We start from the raw sequence: 19,490 nt of genomic DNA, 5'->3' as shown, positions 1-19,490 counted from the left end.
GATGGCACAACAAACCCTTTGCTTGTGCCATTTATAGGATAAAAAACAGACACTTTCTTCTGTAGCACCTTTTTCCCATTTTCCCCAATAAAGCCACATTTGGCTGTATTTTGGCTAATTTCTCAGTCCCCTCCAGTGAATTCACAAACCCTGGGTACCTTTAGAATCCCCAGGACATTGGAAAAAAGAACACAAATTTGGCTTGGATACCTTATGTGGACAAAAAGTTATGAAGGGCTAAGCAGGAACTACCCCAAATAGCCAAAATAAGGCTTAGCACGAAGGGGGTGGGGTGAGTGGTGGAAGACCTAGCAGACAAGGGGTTCAAGGAGTGCTATAGGTATTTGTTTAAAGAAATATCAACTAAAATGTATTTCAAATTTTGAAATATACAAGCATGGAAATGAGCAAAAATCTTATATTTCTTCTTGTAGTCATCATGAATGCATTAACCATCAATCTGTTTATCGTTTTCAGCTATGCAATATAGTTGTAAAAAGGTTAGGTTTAGAGCATCTCACTGAAATGAATAGGATTCTGGAAGCCAGATTTATGTCATTGTATGAATCCTGGTAGGGAAAGAAATGACAGAGAACATTGGAAAACACGACAAGATTCTTTTAAATGGTAGATGTTACATCCATTTATCAGCTGCAAATTCTTCTAAAGCATGTATGTGATTTTTTTTATTAATTATTTTCTTAACAAGAACAATTTGTATCTGATTGGTATATACAAAATTGAAGTGAAAAGTGGAAGTGCTCATTGTGACAGAAAAACCAATGGCCATGACTTAGAGTTTGGCAAATAGGTGCTTTGTCACAAGCATGATGTAAATCTCCTCTACCATAATGCAAGTGTCATACAATGTGATGCACCTGTAATATGTCGGACAGGATATCGTCACATTTGTGATAGAGTGATCCATCTACCAAACTTAAAATCAGGCCCAGTATTTCCTAATGGTTTTCTAGTGGAAGGTGTCTTGCATATCACAGACAGAAAGCCATACATGAGAAGAATGGAAAGATGAAGAGACCAGAGGTGATCTCTAAACTTGGTGAACAGTAGTCCATAAGAATGGCAGACCTACTATTCTCCACCACCTTGACGTACTCAATCAATCAATCAGCCAACTTGGAGAGCTTGACTTGTCACCCATACCAGCATTCTACGGAACTTCTGTAGAGTAGGGCAGGTCCTGGGGTACAGGGGCAGGCCATTCCAGGCTTTGGTTGCGAGGTAGGAGAGGAACATACTCCTGCTCTGCTGTGCTGTATGTAGGAGGTATGGGCCAGCACGAGGCAGGTGGAGCAGAGGTGTCTGGAGGGTTTGTGGAATCTCAGGCGGTGTTTGATGTAGGCAGGTCCAAAGTCATGCAGAGTTTTGGATGCATGGGTGAGGAGCTTGAACTGGCATCTCCTCTGAACAGGGATCCCGTGGAGTTTTTTGAGGTGGGGGTGATGTGGGTGCAACAATGGAGATCCAGGATGAGTCTTGATGCAGAGAACTAGATGATCTGCAGTCTTTGAATTAGGTAAGCCTCGATTCTCACTCAGAGGGTGTTTCCATAGTCCAATTGACTGTTGATGAAGGCTTGGGTGATGGTGAGTCTTGCATTTTTTGGGAAGCCACTTATATAACATGTGCAGAAAATAGAGACAGGAGGATGGCATTGCATTGATTTATGACCTCATGGTGAGTTTGTTGTCTAGGATGATATTGAGATTCCTTGTATGCTCAGCGGGGGTCGGAGTGAGCCCCAGTTTAGTGGGCTGCCAAGAGGCATCCCTGGGGGGGGAGTTATCACTGCTGAAGATCAAGACATCTGCCTAGTTCAGGTATCTTCAAACTTGGGGCGGGCCCCCATCGGGGCCTCAAGTGATCTCAGGGGGGTCTCAGGCTCTGTCTAAAAGAAGCATTATGCAGATAATAGTGCATTGTTTTAAGCAGAAAAACATCCATTACATTTTTTTAAAGGTAATAGAACTTAACTGCAGTGTTTAAACGTATATAGGCATATTTAAACATTGTCAAAAGTTTTGAGGGGGGCCCAATTATTTTTTTTTCCCACTGGGGGGACTCGACATTGAAAAGTTTGAAAACCACTGGTCCAGTCTGTGTTGAACTTGAGGCAGTTATTCCTCATTCATTTGGCGATGCTGGTCATGCAGTGGCAGAAGCTGGTTCTGGCAGCAGTGGAAATTTCTGAGAGGTAGTGGATGAGTTGTGTGTTGTAAACATAGTATAAAATGGTGAGTCCATGGGATCTGACTATGTTGGAAAGGTGAGACATGTAGATGTTGAAGAGGATGGGGTTAAGTCATGTGCCATGAGCGATTCTGCAGATGATTGATTTGGGTTTGAGGTGAAGGGTGGAAGGTGGACTTGTCATGTTCTGTCGGTGAGGAAGGAGAAGTAGTGGCGGTTCCTCCATGGGAGCAGAGGAGCGTCGCCCCCCAGCACTGCTGAACATAAAGCGTAAAAAATAAAATGGTAATAAGAAGATGTTATTACCATTTTATTTTTTAAGCTTTCTGCCAGCAAACAAAGTGTGAGGGCAGGGTGGAGCCAGTGCATCACTGCTGCCAATGATTGGCATAGGAGGAGTGGCCCCTTTGTTTGAAGTGCGCATGATGGTTTTGCTGGTGACCTTGCTTCGGCCAAACTGACATGCACATTTCAAACCTTTCCAACCTGGTTGTGTTGGACAGCTGGGTTGGAGAGAAGAACACAGGCATACAGTGCCTTTTGGAGCCAGCCCACTCAAGCCAATAAAGATACTTTTTAGCATGCATGAAAACAGTGTCTTGATTGGAAGTTAACTGTGGGTTTCGTGCTCCAGGGATGTGCTGCAGAATGAGGACATACAGCAGAACATTGAGTAAGGTGAGTGTTTTTTTTTTATGTTTATATTGGTGTTTATGTTATATGTGTATTTTATGTATATTATGTTTGTATTTTATGTTATGCTATGTTGTAGTTTTTTATGCCCTTCCAATGTATTTTGCTGCCAGCCGCCACTGAGGAGGAGATCCATCTGACAGCAGGTCCTTGGTGGCTTATGTTGTGAAATCTGCCAATGAGCATATTGTGGGAGACAGTGTCGAAGGCTGCTGAGAAATCAAGAAGGATAACAGTGGTTGTATCTGATTTATCAAGAAGGGCCCTGATGTCATCTGTGAGCGCAATCAGAGCTGTCTCTGTGCTGTGGTTGCTAAGGAATCCGGATTTGGAGTCACCAAATGGGTGATTGTGCTCCAGGTAGATGGTGAGTTATTGGTTGATGGCTTTTTCGATAACTTTGGTCAGGAAAGGGAGCAGGGAGATGGGTCAGTAGTTTCTGAGTTTGTTGGGGTTCGCTGAAGGTTACTTCAGCAAGGATTTGATTTCTCCATGCTTTCAGTCTACTGGGAAGGTGACAGAATCCAATAGAGGTGCTGAGTAGGGTGGAAAGTTCAAGGCTGATCCTGAATGCTCCTATGTTGAAGATATGGTGGGGGCATGGGTCGGATGTAGCCCTTGAGTGGATGGATTTCATGATGGAGATGGTGTCCTGAGTAGTGATGTCCTTCCAGGTGTTTAGACTTGGGATACTCATGTGTGTGGAGGTATGGCCATTGCAAAAGTCTTCACGCAGAAGTTTCTCTAGATTTTGGTGATTTTGTCATGGAAGAAATCTGCATGCAGACTGAGTGCTGTCCTTCAAACTTCAAATCTGGGCCATGATTTCTAGTATAGACATTTGGTAAGTTCAAACATAATGTGTGTCTCTACAAGTTGCATGTAGTTATGTGTGTGCTGTATGCACAAATCCTTCCTGACACCTGTATGGCACTTAGCACCAACACAGTCCTGGTCTCCTCTATGGTTCTCAGGAATTTGTTACCTAGAGCTACAGAGGACAGTTGTCATTGTGTTTTATACTTGTAGGATTTGTTTTCCTTATGCAGGGTCATCCCCAATCTTTTTGCCTCCTGCCTCCTATTTTGACCTGCTTTGTTGGATTTTCAACTCTGAGCACTTTACCACTGCTAACCAGTGCTAAAGTGCATATGCTCTCTGTGTAAATTGTATTGTTGATTGGTTTATCCATGGTTGGCATATTTGATTTACTAGTAAGTCCCTAGTAAAGTGCACTAAAAGTGCCCAGGGCCTGTACATCAAATGCTACTAGTGGGACTGCAGCACTGGTTGTGCCACCAACATTAGTAGCCCTGTAATCATGTCTCAGAACTGCCACTGCAGTGTCTGTGTGTGCAGTTTTAAACTGCCAATTCGACTTGGCAAGTGTACTCACTTGCCAAGCCTTAACCTTCCCTTTTCTTACATGGAAGACACCCCTGGGGTAGGGCCTAGGTAGCTCCATGGGCAGGGTGCAGTGAAGGTTTAAGGTAGGACATATACTAATGTGTTTTATATGTCCTGACAGTGAAATACTGCCAAATTCGGTATTCACTGCTGCAAGGCCTTTCTCTCTCATAGGTTAACATGGGGCTACCTTTAAAATGATTAAAGCGTAGATTCTCATTGGGAGCAGATAGACATGTGGAGTTTGGGTCTCTGAGCTCACAATTTAAAAATACATCTTTTATTAAAGTTGATTTTAGGATTGTGTGTTTGAAAATGCCACTTTTAGATAGTGAGCATTTTCTTGCTTAAACCATTCTGTGACTCTGTCTGTTTATGGATTCCCTGTCTGGGCCACTTTGACAGTTAGGCTGTTTGCACCTCTCTCTAGACAGTGACACAAAGGGATCTGGGGTGTAGTCTGCATATCCTGATGAGCCATCTGTGCTAGGAGGGAGTGGAGGAGTGCTCACTCATACCTGAAAGGGCTGTGCAGTCACCAACCCCCTGGTGTGTGTCTGGGGCCTGGCCTGGGCAAGGTAGGATTTCACAAACAAGAGAGACTTTTCTTTGAAGTAAGCCTACTTCAAAGGGCAAAATAGTGGAGCTATCCTGCAGTTGTTGCTTCTGCCTGGTGAAAGGGGACAAAGACTGGATTTAGTTGTTCATTCCTGCTTGTTAAGAAATCTCCAAGGGCTTGTCTTGAGCTTGCCTCCTGTTGTTGAAGTCTCAGGGCCATCAAAGTCTTCCCCTGCCAGCACCTGGACTTTCTCCCGAGACTCATGCCCTGCCAAGTGGTGCCCTATCCAGTTCCTGAGGCCTTGACAGGTGAAGCTGGCAGACCAAGCCTGAAAATCCACACACAGACCGCCGTGCGGGGACGTTTCTGACGCAACCTCCGAGAGCGGCTGAAGAAACGACATGCCACAGGGGCATGTGTGCGCTACTTGCCTCTTTAAAAATGCATTTTTTAATGATTTTTTTTAAATTGCACACGGCTACCATCGACTTGGAGTTGATGGTAGTAGCATTTACTAAATGCCCATCTTGCATTTAGGAAATGTTTGATACATGTGCCTCGGGAATCACAAATTGGAAATCTCTATTTGTGATTTCCTATTTAGGGAATTGAAAATTGTTATTCCCTATTTGGTGTCACAATTTTAGGAAATCGCAAAAAATTGTGATCCCCTAAAAATTGGATTACCAATGCCTTTCATACATTTGGAAAGGCTATTTTGCATTCTCAAGCAGTCGGATTTGCACCATTTGCAAATGCTAAATTACTTAATACATATGGCCCTTAATAACTAGGCAATGTATCGCTCATATTTTTTTTCAATACTTTGTGGAGGTTGACACTTGATGTTCAGTTTTCCACTAGGACAAAAAAGATTTTTCTGAAAATTGGCAACACTTGCTACATAGAATATAACCTCCTATAACTCCACTTTTTCTGTGAGGAGGTATTACACCGACACAACTTATGTCCCATAGTAATTATACTCTTTTCTAATAAGTGTGTTATTTTTTTCTAAAGAACACTCACATTCAGTTCTCCCTCTTAACTTCTAAGTCAATAGTCAGTATCTGTGGGATAACTCCTTAAATTAATTCCACTTCTCATGGAACCCTGGAGGTTCCCTTTTGATTAGAGTATCCACCACATGTTACCATAATAATGGATTGATTTGACTGTACTGTATTTGCACCAATTAGTGAGGAGCCTGGAACCCCTCTCATGGATTATCATCACTGGGTAGGTTTTTTAAATGTAAACTCTACCCTGCAACTTCCTTGAATAAAAGAGATCTGGGGCCAGATGTAGCAAAATAACATTTTGCGACTTGCAAATAGCGAGTCATTGCGACTCGCTGTTTGCAAGTCGCAAAATGTTATGCAGTACGGTGTCTCAGACACCGACTGCGACTCGCTATGGGGTCGCAATGACCCACCTCATGAATATTCATGAGGTGGGTCGCAAATTGCGGCCCCATAGCGAGTCAAGGCACTCGCAAACATGGAGGCCTGCTGTAGTCAGCAGACCTCCGTGTTCGTGAGTGCTTTAAATAAAGCAGTTTTTTTTTTTTTAAGTGTAGCCCGTTTTCCTCAAAGGAAAACGAGCTGCACTTAAAAAAAAAACGAAACCTTTAGTTTCGGTATTTTTTCAGGGCAGGGAGTGGTCCCTTGGACCACTCCCTGCCCTGAAAAAATGTTTTTGGGTCCAGTCACAAACTGGAAGGGGTCCCATGGGGACCCCTTCCAATTTGCGAGTGGGTTACCATCCACTTGAAGTGGATGGTAACTGCGATACTACGCGGTCGCAAATGGTATTGCATCCCACTCAGACTCGCAAATAGGAAGGGAACACCCCTTCCTATTTGCGAGTCGGAAATGCATATTGCGAGTCGGTCCCGACTCGCAATATGCATTTCTGAATAGCAAAGTGGCTTTTGCGCCTTGCAAACGGCGATTTTCGCCGTTTGCGAGCCGCAAACACTTTGCTACATCTGGCCCCTGGTGTGTAGTTCCCTCCCAGGCTTCAGCTCAGTCACTGACCGTTCTTTGTCTCAATTCTCAACTGCTCAAATAGTGTTTCAAATAGCTTTAGCCAAACACTGTACAATGACATCACACTCCCGCTGCAGCCCAGGGTGGCACTAGAATGCTCCCTGAGCGAAACCACCCATAACATCCATACAGGGACCTCTTTTGAAATGTAAACTTCAAAGCATAAGAATCAGAATAATTGGTTTGTTTCCACTGGTTACATCTTAATGTATTCAAGACTGTATCACAATGTATAAATCAGCAATATAAATAGTAGAAACGTAATATTTGCAAAGATATTGTGGAATATTTATAGTAGTCACAACTCTTTTTTTTACCTATTAATATTAGACGAAAACTCATACATTAGCAACATATTCTAAAACAAAATAAAGCACAGACCAGCTGCAAGCTAACCACTTGTGTCAGGCAGTTTCCAAACTCAGAAATCCAAATCGTGTAAGGCAGAGGGGGAAAAAGACATTCGAAAAAATTAGAACGTATTTCTCTTCACCATTAAAAATGATAATTGTTTCTGAGGCAAAGAACATACGCAAATACTTCTGGAATTAAGCCAAGTACAAATTTCCAGAATTTCTAAGGAAGCTAGTTTTTGGCCGTTCTGTACTCTTTTGATGTTTCTGCTTTATATCATTTGAAAAAGCAGGAAGGCCCAGCATTTCCTCCTGTGTGATATTTGTAAAGCACACTGTTATGAAACTCTCACAAGGCGTGACCTTAACGAACTGAAATCCAGCAATGCTGGGAATTCCAAGAGAACTCCATCATGTCAGGCAGCGCTTATCAATTATTGGGCAAGAAAGACGGTATATAAACAGACCTTTGGGGTGCATGGCTAAGCTGCTGAGAGACTGAGGCCTACTGTCAACCGAAACACAAAATACCGTAAGTAGCCCAAGTACTCTATTCAGTGCACTGCTTTCTGCACAGCTGCATGCGAAGGGAAGGTACTTTCCAGGTGTTTTTTTTCTTTTGGGAGTGCGAGTTTTATGATTTTTCATCTTCAATTTTGTTTGCCGATGTGGCTGTTACGTATATTTTATTCCTCAATATTCAGTAAAGCGTATAGTTTTGTCGTCAAATTTGCAACATTCCCTTATTTCCAATAGTCTCGCACATTGAGAGATCCGCTGAGGCAGAGATTGCGGAAGAGAGAGAAAAGAGTGAGAGAGAGAGAGAGAGAGAGAGAGAGAGATAAACAAGGCTGAAGGAGAGAAAAGGAGATCACTGAAGTTATGTCAAGCATCACCCCATGACATATCTTCAGTAGGTAAACGTCATATCCCTGCCTCTGCTTATGCGGAATTCACATCGTGAACCATTTCATTCCAAATTACATCAAAAGACCAGCCCCTGGTCCCACCTCTACCCCTGCTGACTGGGGGCAGTGGGTGGAAATACCAAAAGTGAGCAGCCTTTAATTAGTCTCTTTCTGTTTCTGCGGTTGCCTTTGTGACTTCCGAGAACAGGGTAGCAAAGGAAGTGTGATTGGAAGTAGAGAGGTCCTTATTACCGATTATTGACGTCCATTCCTACATTGTCAGAGAAGCCAAACTTCTGGTCAAAGGTTGGTATGGGAATAACTCATAAGTATTCCTTTTTTTGTTTAAAGTGGTCTATTGTTAACATTATTTTTGTGAAAATTCTATTTTCATTGCATTTACTATGTTTGGTTAGACACGATCAGGTTCTTATTGGTGCACTGACTCCGTCCAAGTTATTAATAGAGTTTCCTCATTCATAAATATGTGGCTTGGAAAGTAAGGTGACTAAGGTAATTGCAATAACCATGCTATTTAAGGAGCTTTAAATAAAGTTCTTATTTATTCTAACTGTCTAAACCTTTGACTGTTCTACAGCCGCTTGTATTTATTTATGGCAAACTGTGTGGTCATTTGAGAGTTTTGATCTATTTTGAATGATTTAAAAAATATATTCTGTGACTTTCCAACCAGATGTACTTCTCAGCTGTAACTAATCTATTTTTATAAGTACCAACAATCTGGAGCTAGTTAATTGCCATGAGCAAGTTGACATTTTTATTGTGTTAGGACCACTTTGAGATGCACTTTATCAGTGAGCTAATTTGTTTTGGTTGGTTCTAAGATTATCTATGCAGCCCAGCAATTGATGTCTTTCAGCTGTAATAATGTGTTCTTATAAGTACTAATGCTCCAAAGCTGGTAAATGACCAGGTTCTAATACCTTTATAGTAATAGGGCGAATTCGAGAAGCACTTGGTTAGAGATTTAGGGCCAGATGTAGGTAGGTCCGAGATTGCGACTCGGAAATTGCGAGTCTGTCCGACTCGCAATTTCTGAATCGCAATCTCGGATGCAGACGGTGTCTCAGACACCGTCTGCGACTCGCTATGGGGTCGCAAAGACCCACCTCATCAATATTAATGAGGTGGGTCGCATTTTGAGACCCCATAGCGAGTCCCTGCACTCACAGGGATGGTGGCCTGCTGAAGTCAGCAGACCTCCATGCCTGTGACTGCTTTTTAAATAAAGCAGTTTTTTTTTTTAATTTTGCAGCCTGTTTTCCTGAAAGGAAAACGAGTTGCAAAATGAAAAAAATACCGAAACCAAAAAATATTTTTGTCGACATTCACAAAGGGGAAGGGGTCCCATGGGGACCCCTTCTCTTTTGCGAATGAGTTACCACCAGTGTGACATTGGTGGTAACTGCGAGTTGCTTTGCGACCGTATTCGCGGTCACAAAGCAATTCTGAATTGCGATGCGAGTCACAAATAGGAAGGGAACCCCCCTTCCTATTTGCGAGTTGCATTCCCAAATTGCGAGTCGGTACCAACTCGCAATTTGGGAATGAGCATCGCGTTAGGCTGTTTGCATGGCGCAAACTGAGATTTTTGCAGTTTGCACCATGCAAACGGCTACCTACATCTGGCCCTTAATCTGTTATGGGGATCTTTAACTTATCTGTGTGGGTCCACAATTCTTGTCACCTCGATCAGCCTCATAGAATGCATTTTTATAAATATTAGCACTTTAGATCGGGCTGTTGCTATGCATTAGAACGTACCATATTATTTTTTTAATTATTGAAGTATGTTATTAATTATTAAAATTGTGTCTATTTTGCTATTTATATTGTATAGCCTATTTACGGCAGGCTGACACAAAGAAATATAAAATATTGGCAATATGTTCATGTGCTTTTATTTGCTGTTAGTTTAAACAGACTCTTATTAAGTATATATTACGATGGAAATGCAGGAACATACCTATGAACTTTGCCATAAGGATGGTCTCCGTAAGTTCCCAAAAATATTTTTCTGAACGTAAACTCTTCAGTACGATGGGACGAAGAGGCAAATTATACAACTCCACGCTGCTGCAGTGCAATTTTGCACCCAGAGGAAAAAATGTTTTTGCAAAATTGCACTTCATCAGTCCATTTTTTATGTTGTCTGATCCTTTGATAAATATATTTTCCGATAGAACTTATGTCACGATGTCGAGGTCACAAATATCTACCTGCCTATACCAGCGTACTGCATGCCTCCTTTATATCATGAAGGTAAGCATACTTTGGGAAATATAGATTTACTAATATTAGCTCCACATCTAGGGTTCCTTGATGATGTGCAAATAAACAATATTATACAGTTGATATAAGTGCAGATCGATATTCCAATGTTAGGGTATGACAGCTTCCAATTTATTAACAACTAAAAGCCCAGCCCGTATTTGACTGCAGACAGTGCGCATTCCGAGGGTGCTGCAATGCTCCCTTAAGGGAGCCAATGACAATATCGTAGCACTGTTCAGCCCAGCGGGAACATTGTAACACATTCGGGGGGGGGCATCACTGCCATGGTGGTGGAGTCCTCAACGTGAGTTTGGCGGTCCTGTGGTGGGACAGCCAAACTCATAATTAGGCCCTAAGTATCCAGTCTGATGGTGTCCTAATTACAGGTGTGTTGAGAACCACCGGAGATCATGAGGTTGCTTACAAGATAAACAAGAGTGCTGGTTGTGATAGCTTTTCAAATGATGCAGCTGATTTTAAAGATTGAATGTGCTGGCAAGAGGAGCCTGCTCTTAGTGTGAGGGAGCTTGCCCTTCTGCCAGCTTCCTGTATCTATTTTACATCTGAGTGAAAAAATGCAGTGTTGCTACATTTGCATAAACTGTTCTGTGTTTGAGATATTCTGACTTTACTGAGATTATTTCTGTACCTCCTTTGTTTGTATAAGGAATCTTGGCAAAATATTCTTTGTCAATGCTTGTGTAGCTGGTTGCCTAACTTGGTTGATAAACCAAAGACAATGAAGTGAAAAGGAATGCTGCCTCCCTTTCCTTAACGCTTCACGCTTCATCAATATAAATATTCCTACATCTCCACTTTCCACTCCCAGGTCACTCAATTTTGGGAACTAAAAAAGCAAGATTTAATTGTAAAAACAAAATAATAATATTGCACCAGTGCCAACATGGAGAAAGTGTTCTTTGCTCGATTTTGCCACCTAGAAAATACTGTACAAATATGTCTAATGCATGGTAAAAATGTGGGAAATGTAATGTGCTCTATTTTTCCTGTGCTTTAATGATAATAAGAAATTACACAACTAAGGTGATGATCTAGAGTTCAGTGGACTATTGAACCTTTGGTTCTCCTGATCCATTTTGAGGTGGTGGAGACTCCAACTTTCTTACTGCACATCCTCAGTTGCTTTTGATCCATGTGCTGTCAGCCAAAGGACTGACACACACCATTGGCGGTTCATTCAGTGACACTAAATAATGCCACTACATGAGGCAAAGAAGACCTGGGTGGGAACATTAACAATGGGTCCGTCGTGCAGATGAAAGTTTCTGCACACGGAGGAAGCTGTTTTTAACTTTTTCTCAAATAAACTGTTACATGGTGGCCATACAGCATTTATATGTACCTACAGCACATTCACCGAATATAGGACGCACGCCAGATACAAATATTCTTGCCAGTGTCTCCCCTTATTAGTATGTGCCAATAGTCTCTGTGAAGCACTGGGAGTGCACAAACTGGTGGTGAGCTATTATGTCCACAATTTAAGATACTACTTTTCCACTTAAGCTTGGCACTTGTGAAAAGACTGATTAATGTAGTTTATGTTATAAAAACATTATTTGTATTAGTTTGCTGCTTACTTTCAGCTCATCCTCTTTTTAAGGAATTTTTTCTTCTATCAAAATGTTGCTTATTTTTGTCTCAGGTTTTCTCTGTTACAGCAAAATATGTTTTGCCAAATAATATGTAGATGTCTAATTAGACATCCTGTCCATCTGACATACTGAAGGCCTATTTGCTTAGCAAACTGTTTGAACAGAATGACATACTCAACTACAGAGTTAAATGCTATGGAGGTGATCTATCCATGAGAACTTCTGAGGCAGGCAACATTCCACTTCTGTATTCTCCTGAAGAACTTATGGCTAGATGTACAAACCCTTTTACTGGTCACAAACGGCTCATCAGGCAGTTTGCGATCAGTAAAATGCTTTATGGAATGTACCAACTCTATTTTGTGAGTCAGTAACCTATTACCAACTCGCAAAATAGGGCTTGCGAGTCGCTAAGGGCATCCCTTCATAATAGTGAGTCGCACTGGTATGTAGGGATATTTTGCGACCAGCAGTGCGGGCTCAAAACATTCACAGATTACTACCAACTTCAATTTGGTGGTAAGCCATTCGCAAATGGGAAGGGGTCCCTGATGGACACCTTCCCCTTTGTGAATGGGGCGCCAACATTTTTTCAGAGCAGGCAGTGGTCCCACGGACCACTGCCCACTCTAAAAAAATGAAAAGAAAAGTTTTCATTTTGTTTTTTTAAATGCTCCCATTTTCCTTTATGGAAAACGAACTGCGTTTCAAAAAACAAAACTGTTTTATTTAAAAAGCAATCACAGACATGGTGGTCTGCTGACCCCAGCAGTCCACCATCCTTGTGAGTGCCTACCATTCCCCAATGGTCGCAAATTGCGATCTGCATCATGAGTATTAATAAATCAGGTCCCTTGCGACCCATTTGGAAATCTCTAATAGTAGTACATAACAGTTTGTGATTTCCTAATAGTGAATCACAAATATTTGCTATTAGGAAATCGTAAATGGTAGTCTATGTACATCTGGCCCTTGGCTCTTTACTAGTGAATTAGGATATAATGCACTTTAAAATGTAATAAGGCGGGGGTACAAGTGTCAAGATTTGTGATGGAGTATCCATCTGCCAAAGTCTAAATCAGGCCCTTGATCTTTAAACCTGAATGAAAAGCAAGAAGACCTCCCTCTGGGATAATACCTATATCCAACAAGCCAAAGTCGTCCTGACAATGTTCACCACTCTCACCTTCTCTGCTGCTTCAATGTGATTTTCATTTTGTCTTAAGGAAGAGTCTAAAAGTCACCACCAACTCTTCAGTTCCTAGCTAGGCATGGTGTATGTAATTGCTTAACGGTAAAAAAGGATCAACCTGGATCAATTTTTCTCTGAAATGTCTACAGTTGCTTGCAGAGTTTAGTAGTCATTTCTGTTACATTCTGTTCTCATGTTGCCTCAACACGTTAAGATTATTTCATTTGTTTCTAGAATGTGCAGTGAATACTGGGATTCTGCCTGGGAGGGGCTGCAAGCTGTGGACTTCTATCCAGTAAATTACCTTGATTTACCAATAGTGTGTGCCTAACTTTCCTTTTTTGGACAAGGAGACCCTTTTATTGGATTGTGCACCTTGTGAATTCCAACCCTTTAGTGCTGCCCAGATTGGTAAATAGGCATGTCGACTCCCTTGACAGTGGGCATGTACTGTTGTTGGGGTCACTTCTGCAACTGACCCCATTGCAAGTTGTATGAATCTCATTCAGTTCTGTTACTATTTGGTCAAGTCGCCCATCTTGTACCTATTAGAGGCCCAAATGTTGTGATGTACTTACTCAGACTTTTTCTCGGAGTCCTTCGCCTATTGGCACCGGAACAGACTATTCATGAGCCTCTCTGATCTTGTGAGTCCACACTCATCCTTTATGCCATGCAACCTGTTAGCGGTCCTAGCTGCACAGCTTGTGTAATGTCAAATACAGGAGTTCTGAGCTGTGCCATTGAGCCTCACACTTACCAATGTCACAGTTGGGTGTGTCCCAGTGAAGCTTTTGCCATGTAACCTGCACTGACATGCTAACAGGCATATAGTTTGTGATTCTCAGCATCCACCTGTTATCAACACTTTGAAGGGACTACTGGTGTCCTTTTCGCATTTGATTAGTCATAGTAACTTAAAAGACTACCTGTTTTTAAACAACACAATGAATGGACTATTATGTGTTTTCTGTAGGGTGTCTTCACCAGGAAACTGCCTTGTTGAACACACTGGATCCTGTGAGGTTGGGATGTTTTGCCTGTAACATTGTATTTTTTATGGGGTAATTTAATTGACTGAAATTATATTGGAGTCTGACACACCAGGGAAATTGGTTGCTACTTTCACGATTTTTCACTTTTTTAACTCTCTGAGGCCTGCCCTCACAACGGTGGCTACTTCAATTATTTTAGTTATTTCATTTCTATAGAGCCTTAACAGATGTTATTGCTATCTTAACTTGTAATCTTATTAATGACACATAGGTGATGTGTGCCATTCCTCAGAATGACAATGGACCTGCAAGTTTTTTGTAACACTCTTTGTGTTTTTCCAAACCTCAAGGGTACCAACAATGATGTTGAAGGATTAGCATAAACCCTTAGAGAGTTACTTAGAAGCTGTTGAGAGGAATGTATTTTTTGGCAAAAGGGAAACTTGATATGCTGAAGCATAGGTTAGTGCTCGGGAAGGGGAATTCTGAAAATGTTATCCGCACCTCCCAGGCAGGTTAGAGAGAATGGCAACACCTCTGATATTGAGGACGATTTGGAAGATAAAGTGAATGTGCTATGGAAGCTGTAAAAGATAATTTTGGATGAATAATTAGTCTTGTCTTTGAATGGAGTAGTTTGTTTCTCATTGATGCAGGAGATTATCGGGCAGTATGTGACGGTCTTTGTTTATTAGCAGTCACGCAATGTTCTCTGTGAGGAGATTATAAGAGATCACTTAATTAGGATAAGTAATATGAAGGTTCAAGAGAAATTGTTAGGCATGAGATATACCACCTTCAATTAATATATTAGCATTATCAGATGCAATGAGAATACATCCAAAGGAGCTTAATAGTGGGCAAAGAGATGGCAGAGGTGACCACATATGTAAATTGGAGAGTGTTAATGCTATGCAGGCCCACACAAAGAATTAAGAGATGTGAGGTGGTAATAACAAATGTGATGAGTAAGATGCATAACTTGAGTGAGAATCATTAGTGCTTTAGCGTAGAAAAAGAAAGCATTTGGCATTGTCTCCATCATGTTTTGCTGCAAAAGCTAGGCGTTTCAAGTGCAAGAAGTGGTGATCATTTCAGACTATGCAAAGAAGAGAAACTTGCGGAAGGCAGGGGCTATCTGAATGTGATTGAGGGAATGAATATCAGTGATGGAAATAGTTAGGAGATTAGTGTTGAGGTCTTGGTGGTGTGTGCTGAGAGTTCACCAGAACTTGAGGTGTGCAAAAATCATGTAACTTGCTTTCTCATAGTTTGATGTAATTACACAAAATTATATGTAATCACATGAAATGTGAATCCATCATTTTTGCCTCATTTTCACATCCAATGTGTGCTTGTGTCAATTTTTGGCGCAAGAACCCATTTAAAGAACAGCACTATGAGCAACAGCGGCTTATGTTGGTTTGTTCCTGTGAGTTCTTGACACATTTTTCCAATATATTGCACATTCACTGTAAATGCTTACCAAGTTTTGTGTGTATTTTGCAAAATAGCATAATAGTGGAATTTCTGGAATTTCTTGTAACAAGCGTAATGTGAAATTCCCCAAATTATGCAAATTACACTGATGTAAGTTCAATTTCACCAAGAACTAATCAGAACATGAGGTGAACAATGTGTGCAAGATGTATTGTACTCCAAGGAGTTTGGATAGACTTTATGGTGAGGGGTGAAGGTTTGGATGGACTCATGCTCACCTTACACTTTGATTAAGAAACTCATTTGGGAAATATTGGGGAAAGTTGATTTAATGCGTGCGGATGTTGAACCTGAGTGATATTGTCATATTAACTTGGATGTGATTGGATAATTTGTACTAAAACGATAAGCATGCAAAGATAAGATAGTTTTTTTCAAAGTATGTGTTGAGGATTTGGGCAAAATTGTGCTAGGGTGGAGGGAACAGCATGCACTGAGTATAATTCATGATCCCACGTACCCAAATCAATTGCTGCTCAAGGGTAAGGATAAAGTGGGGAGTAGGAGGCACAAATGTATGTTGCAAAGGTGCTTGGGTGTATGAAGAGGTTAGAATATTGTAACATATTGAAGAAAGGTGCTATGCTAAAAAATAGACATGGTGCGGATTGCCCTGATAGCTGTCAGAGATTTCTTAAGGGATGAATTGGATCAATTGTGTGTGTATTATCATAGAGCTAATAGAACCACCTGAGCAGCCCTGTTATTCTAGCAAAGAACATCAATTGTAAGCCATGCACATGCATGGATCTGACAGATCTAAATGAGACCTAAAACAATCTAAACAAGAGAATCCGGACTGATCATCACCCAGCGTCTCATGTTTATGAAATATCGATTGTGAGGGGTAGCGAGTACATTTCCTCTGGATCTCTCAAGTGCCTATCATCAGGTACGGCTTCATCCAGAGTCAAATCATCTCACTTCTTTTGTTATACCTAAAGGTGCTTCCCAATTTGTGTGCATGAGATTCAAGATTAGCATCTAATTGTGCAGTGTTCCAACACTTGATGCAGACGTTACGTGGTTGCAGAATTCCATCTTTTTCGTAGGTAATATTTAGGTCTGGCAACGGAGCAAGTTGGACCATGATGGAGTGTAGGGAAGGATTCTTGTTAAATTGGAGCATTCTGGCTACACTGTGGGTATAGACAAGTGATGGGTTTCCAAATGAGAGATGGAGTGTTTGGGACACACGCTATCTTGTGAGGGAGTGAAGCTGAAAATGAAATTGGTGGAAGGATTGTACGTCCTTCCTCTTATATTGCTAAAGAACAGTTATGCACATTTCTTTGCCTTGCAGAATATTATGCCAGGTTTGTGGACCATTGTTCTTCCTGAGCTCACCCTTTAAGGTTGTTGATAAAGAAGGGATTTATGTTTTTATAGCTGAGGGAGTGCCAGAAAGCTTTGAAGAGATAAAGCAGTGCATTGCTGGGGCAGTTGTTCTTAAGCCGTTTGATCAGTGGGACAAAATCATTTATAGTTTGGGTGCCCTCCTAATGCAGGGTATGGGCAGACATGAAAGAGTTGATGCATTTCTGTCACATACGCTGCAAGTGCAGAAAGTCTTTATTCCACCCCTAAGAAAGAGAGGCATTGGTATGCTTGTGGGGTATGCAACACTTAAGGGCCTATGCTTGGGGTATCTTCTTTGAGGTAGGAACAGATCACAAGCCTTTGGTGGATTTGTTCTAGACAAAGACTGCATGCAAAGCAACACTCCATATTGCTAAATGGAAATAGAGGTTGCAAGATTACTCTTGCTACATTAGTAAGGTACCTACACAAAAAATGTGATACTTAATTATAATGATAGCAGGACGTGTATGGGTTTTTTCCTCTGACTCTCAAAGTGTGTATTTAAAGAATGTCATAGCAGCCTGTTTGTCTAAGCTACCAGGGATGGCTGATGATCCCGTAGAAGATGACAAACCTAGACCAGTGTTTTCTTAGAGCCATTTTAGAGGGTGAATGGAAAAAAGGCATCAGTTGATGATGACACCTTACAGCTTAACATATAGTGGCTGCCTTGTTTTAGAGAGATAGGTGTACTTGGAGTATTGGAGTTGATTTTAAATCAGTTAGTTATAGGGTAGTTGTTCCTGCAGTGTTGCACGTGAGACTGATGAACTTGTTACATGATGGACATGATGGGATGTCTGCCATGAAAAGGAGAGCTTGTATCACTTTCTGGTGGCCTGGCATGGACTTGGGCATAGAAAGGTGTGTCCAGAGGTATGAGGCATACACTTGTAGTAATAAATCGAACATAGTGATGGAGACTCCAACTGTACAGTTAAAGTTCCTGAAAAGGGCTGACTTTGATGGTCCTTTTGGATGTTCAGTGTTGTAGTGCAGATAAGTTTTAGAGTTGATTAACTTCTTCTCCAAATGTCTTGAAGAAGGAAATTATGGCTTCTAACCTGGTGAAGAAGGTTGTAAGAGGGAAGTTTGTTCAGTTGTGGTGATAACTGACAACAGGTCACAATTTTTGTTGAAAGAGCCTGAGTCATACTTGAAGTGGTTAAAAAACAAAAAATGATTGAATCACCCACAGGACAATGATCTTGTACAGTGGTTCATCAGGGTGCTGTTTGTCTATGTCCTGCTTGCTGTGTGTAATGGCCTGGATTGGAGGTAGGAAGCAAGTTTATATCTGTGAGTATAGATTTTAGAATGCATTTTTTACTGTATTTTTGATTATTTTATGATGCACCATTGGAGATTGTTTGAAAAATATACAACCAGCTAATACAGATGGGTAAAAATAAATGTAATGTGATTTGAAGCCAAAGGTAGGATGGTTTTGGGAGTGTTTCTTGATTTGGTGCTTCACAAAATATTGTGTGATTTGGAGGTAATCACTAGTACTTCCTATGTTTTAAACTGAAATATTCGACAATGGGTAGTATAAAATGTTAAAATAAGAATTGCACATGGCATAATTCTCTTCCATCTCTCCCGCTTTACAGTTCTCCTTCACAAAATATAAACTTCTCTACTCTAGTCTAAGAACTGCAGAATGCAACACACATAGAAAGAGGAAGAAGTGTTGAGAAATAGAGCTATTTCTCCTTGTTACACCTCCCGTGAAAGTGGTAAGATTTTGGCGTATACTCAGGTTTACAGTTATTTTAAATCGGGGGATGAATCATAATCCATGGGAGTTGTGTGAGAATACCCACACAATGCCCATTGAACACCTCCCTAGTGCAAAGTAAGGCAAGTCAGCAAATTTCACTGCATTGCCTTACTCCAGATTTTTGAACCCATTCAAAGCCACACAAGGTGGCTTCATAAATCTGACTTAGAGGTTTGTGTTATGCATGTGCCATGTTGTGTGGTGCAAGCATGACTCAAAGCTCTAATAAATATGTCCAGTGCTTAATTTGCAAATAAAAACGTGTCATGCCCAGAGCTCTCCTCTGAAACGAGCGGCTGCTGCAATTAACTGTGCAAGGACAGAATACTGAGACAGTGTAATCGTGAAGCGATCTTAGGCCTCTTTAATACATTCACAGCCTCTCCCTGTCCCTTCAGCTCACTCTACCAGCTTTCTCCTTTTGTGACGCTTTTTCTCTTCCTCCATCTTTCCGATGTGTCTCTTGCTCGCAGTAAATGCGTGAGACAAAAAAATAAGTGGGGGTCCTCAAAAATAAGTGCTGGTGCCCTGAACTGGAAACCACTGGCTCAAATTAAGCACTGAA

At 41.2% G+C, this 19,490-nt stretch overlaps 1 protein-coding gene across 1 annotated transcript in view; it reads left to right on the top strand.

Moving 5' to 3' along the window:
* Positions 1-7,726: 7,726 nt before the first annotated feature.
* The window catches only part of LOC138300608 (pulmonary surfactant-associated protein D-like), a 158,324-nt gene continuing 146,560 nt past the window's right edge, over positions 7,727-19,490 (top strand). Inside the window, exon 1 of the mRNA XM_069240203.1 lies at positions 7,727-7,806. The gene's annotated coding sequence lies outside the window, so the exon portion shown is untranslated. The remainder of the gene's footprint in view (positions 7,807-19,490) is intronic.

The sequence above is a fragment of the Pleurodeles waltl genome, chromosome 6, assembly GCF_031143425.1.
Source record: "Pleurodeles waltl isolate 20211129_DDA chromosome 6, aPleWal1.hap1.20221129, whole genome shotgun sequence".
In the NCBI taxonomy this organism is placed as follows: Eukaryota; Metazoa; Chordata; class Amphibia; order Caudata; family Salamandridae; genus Pleurodeles; species Pleurodeles waltl.
The sequence above is the reverse complement of the archived record's forward strand: the minus strand, read 5'-3'. Positions and strand labels throughout refer to the sequence as shown.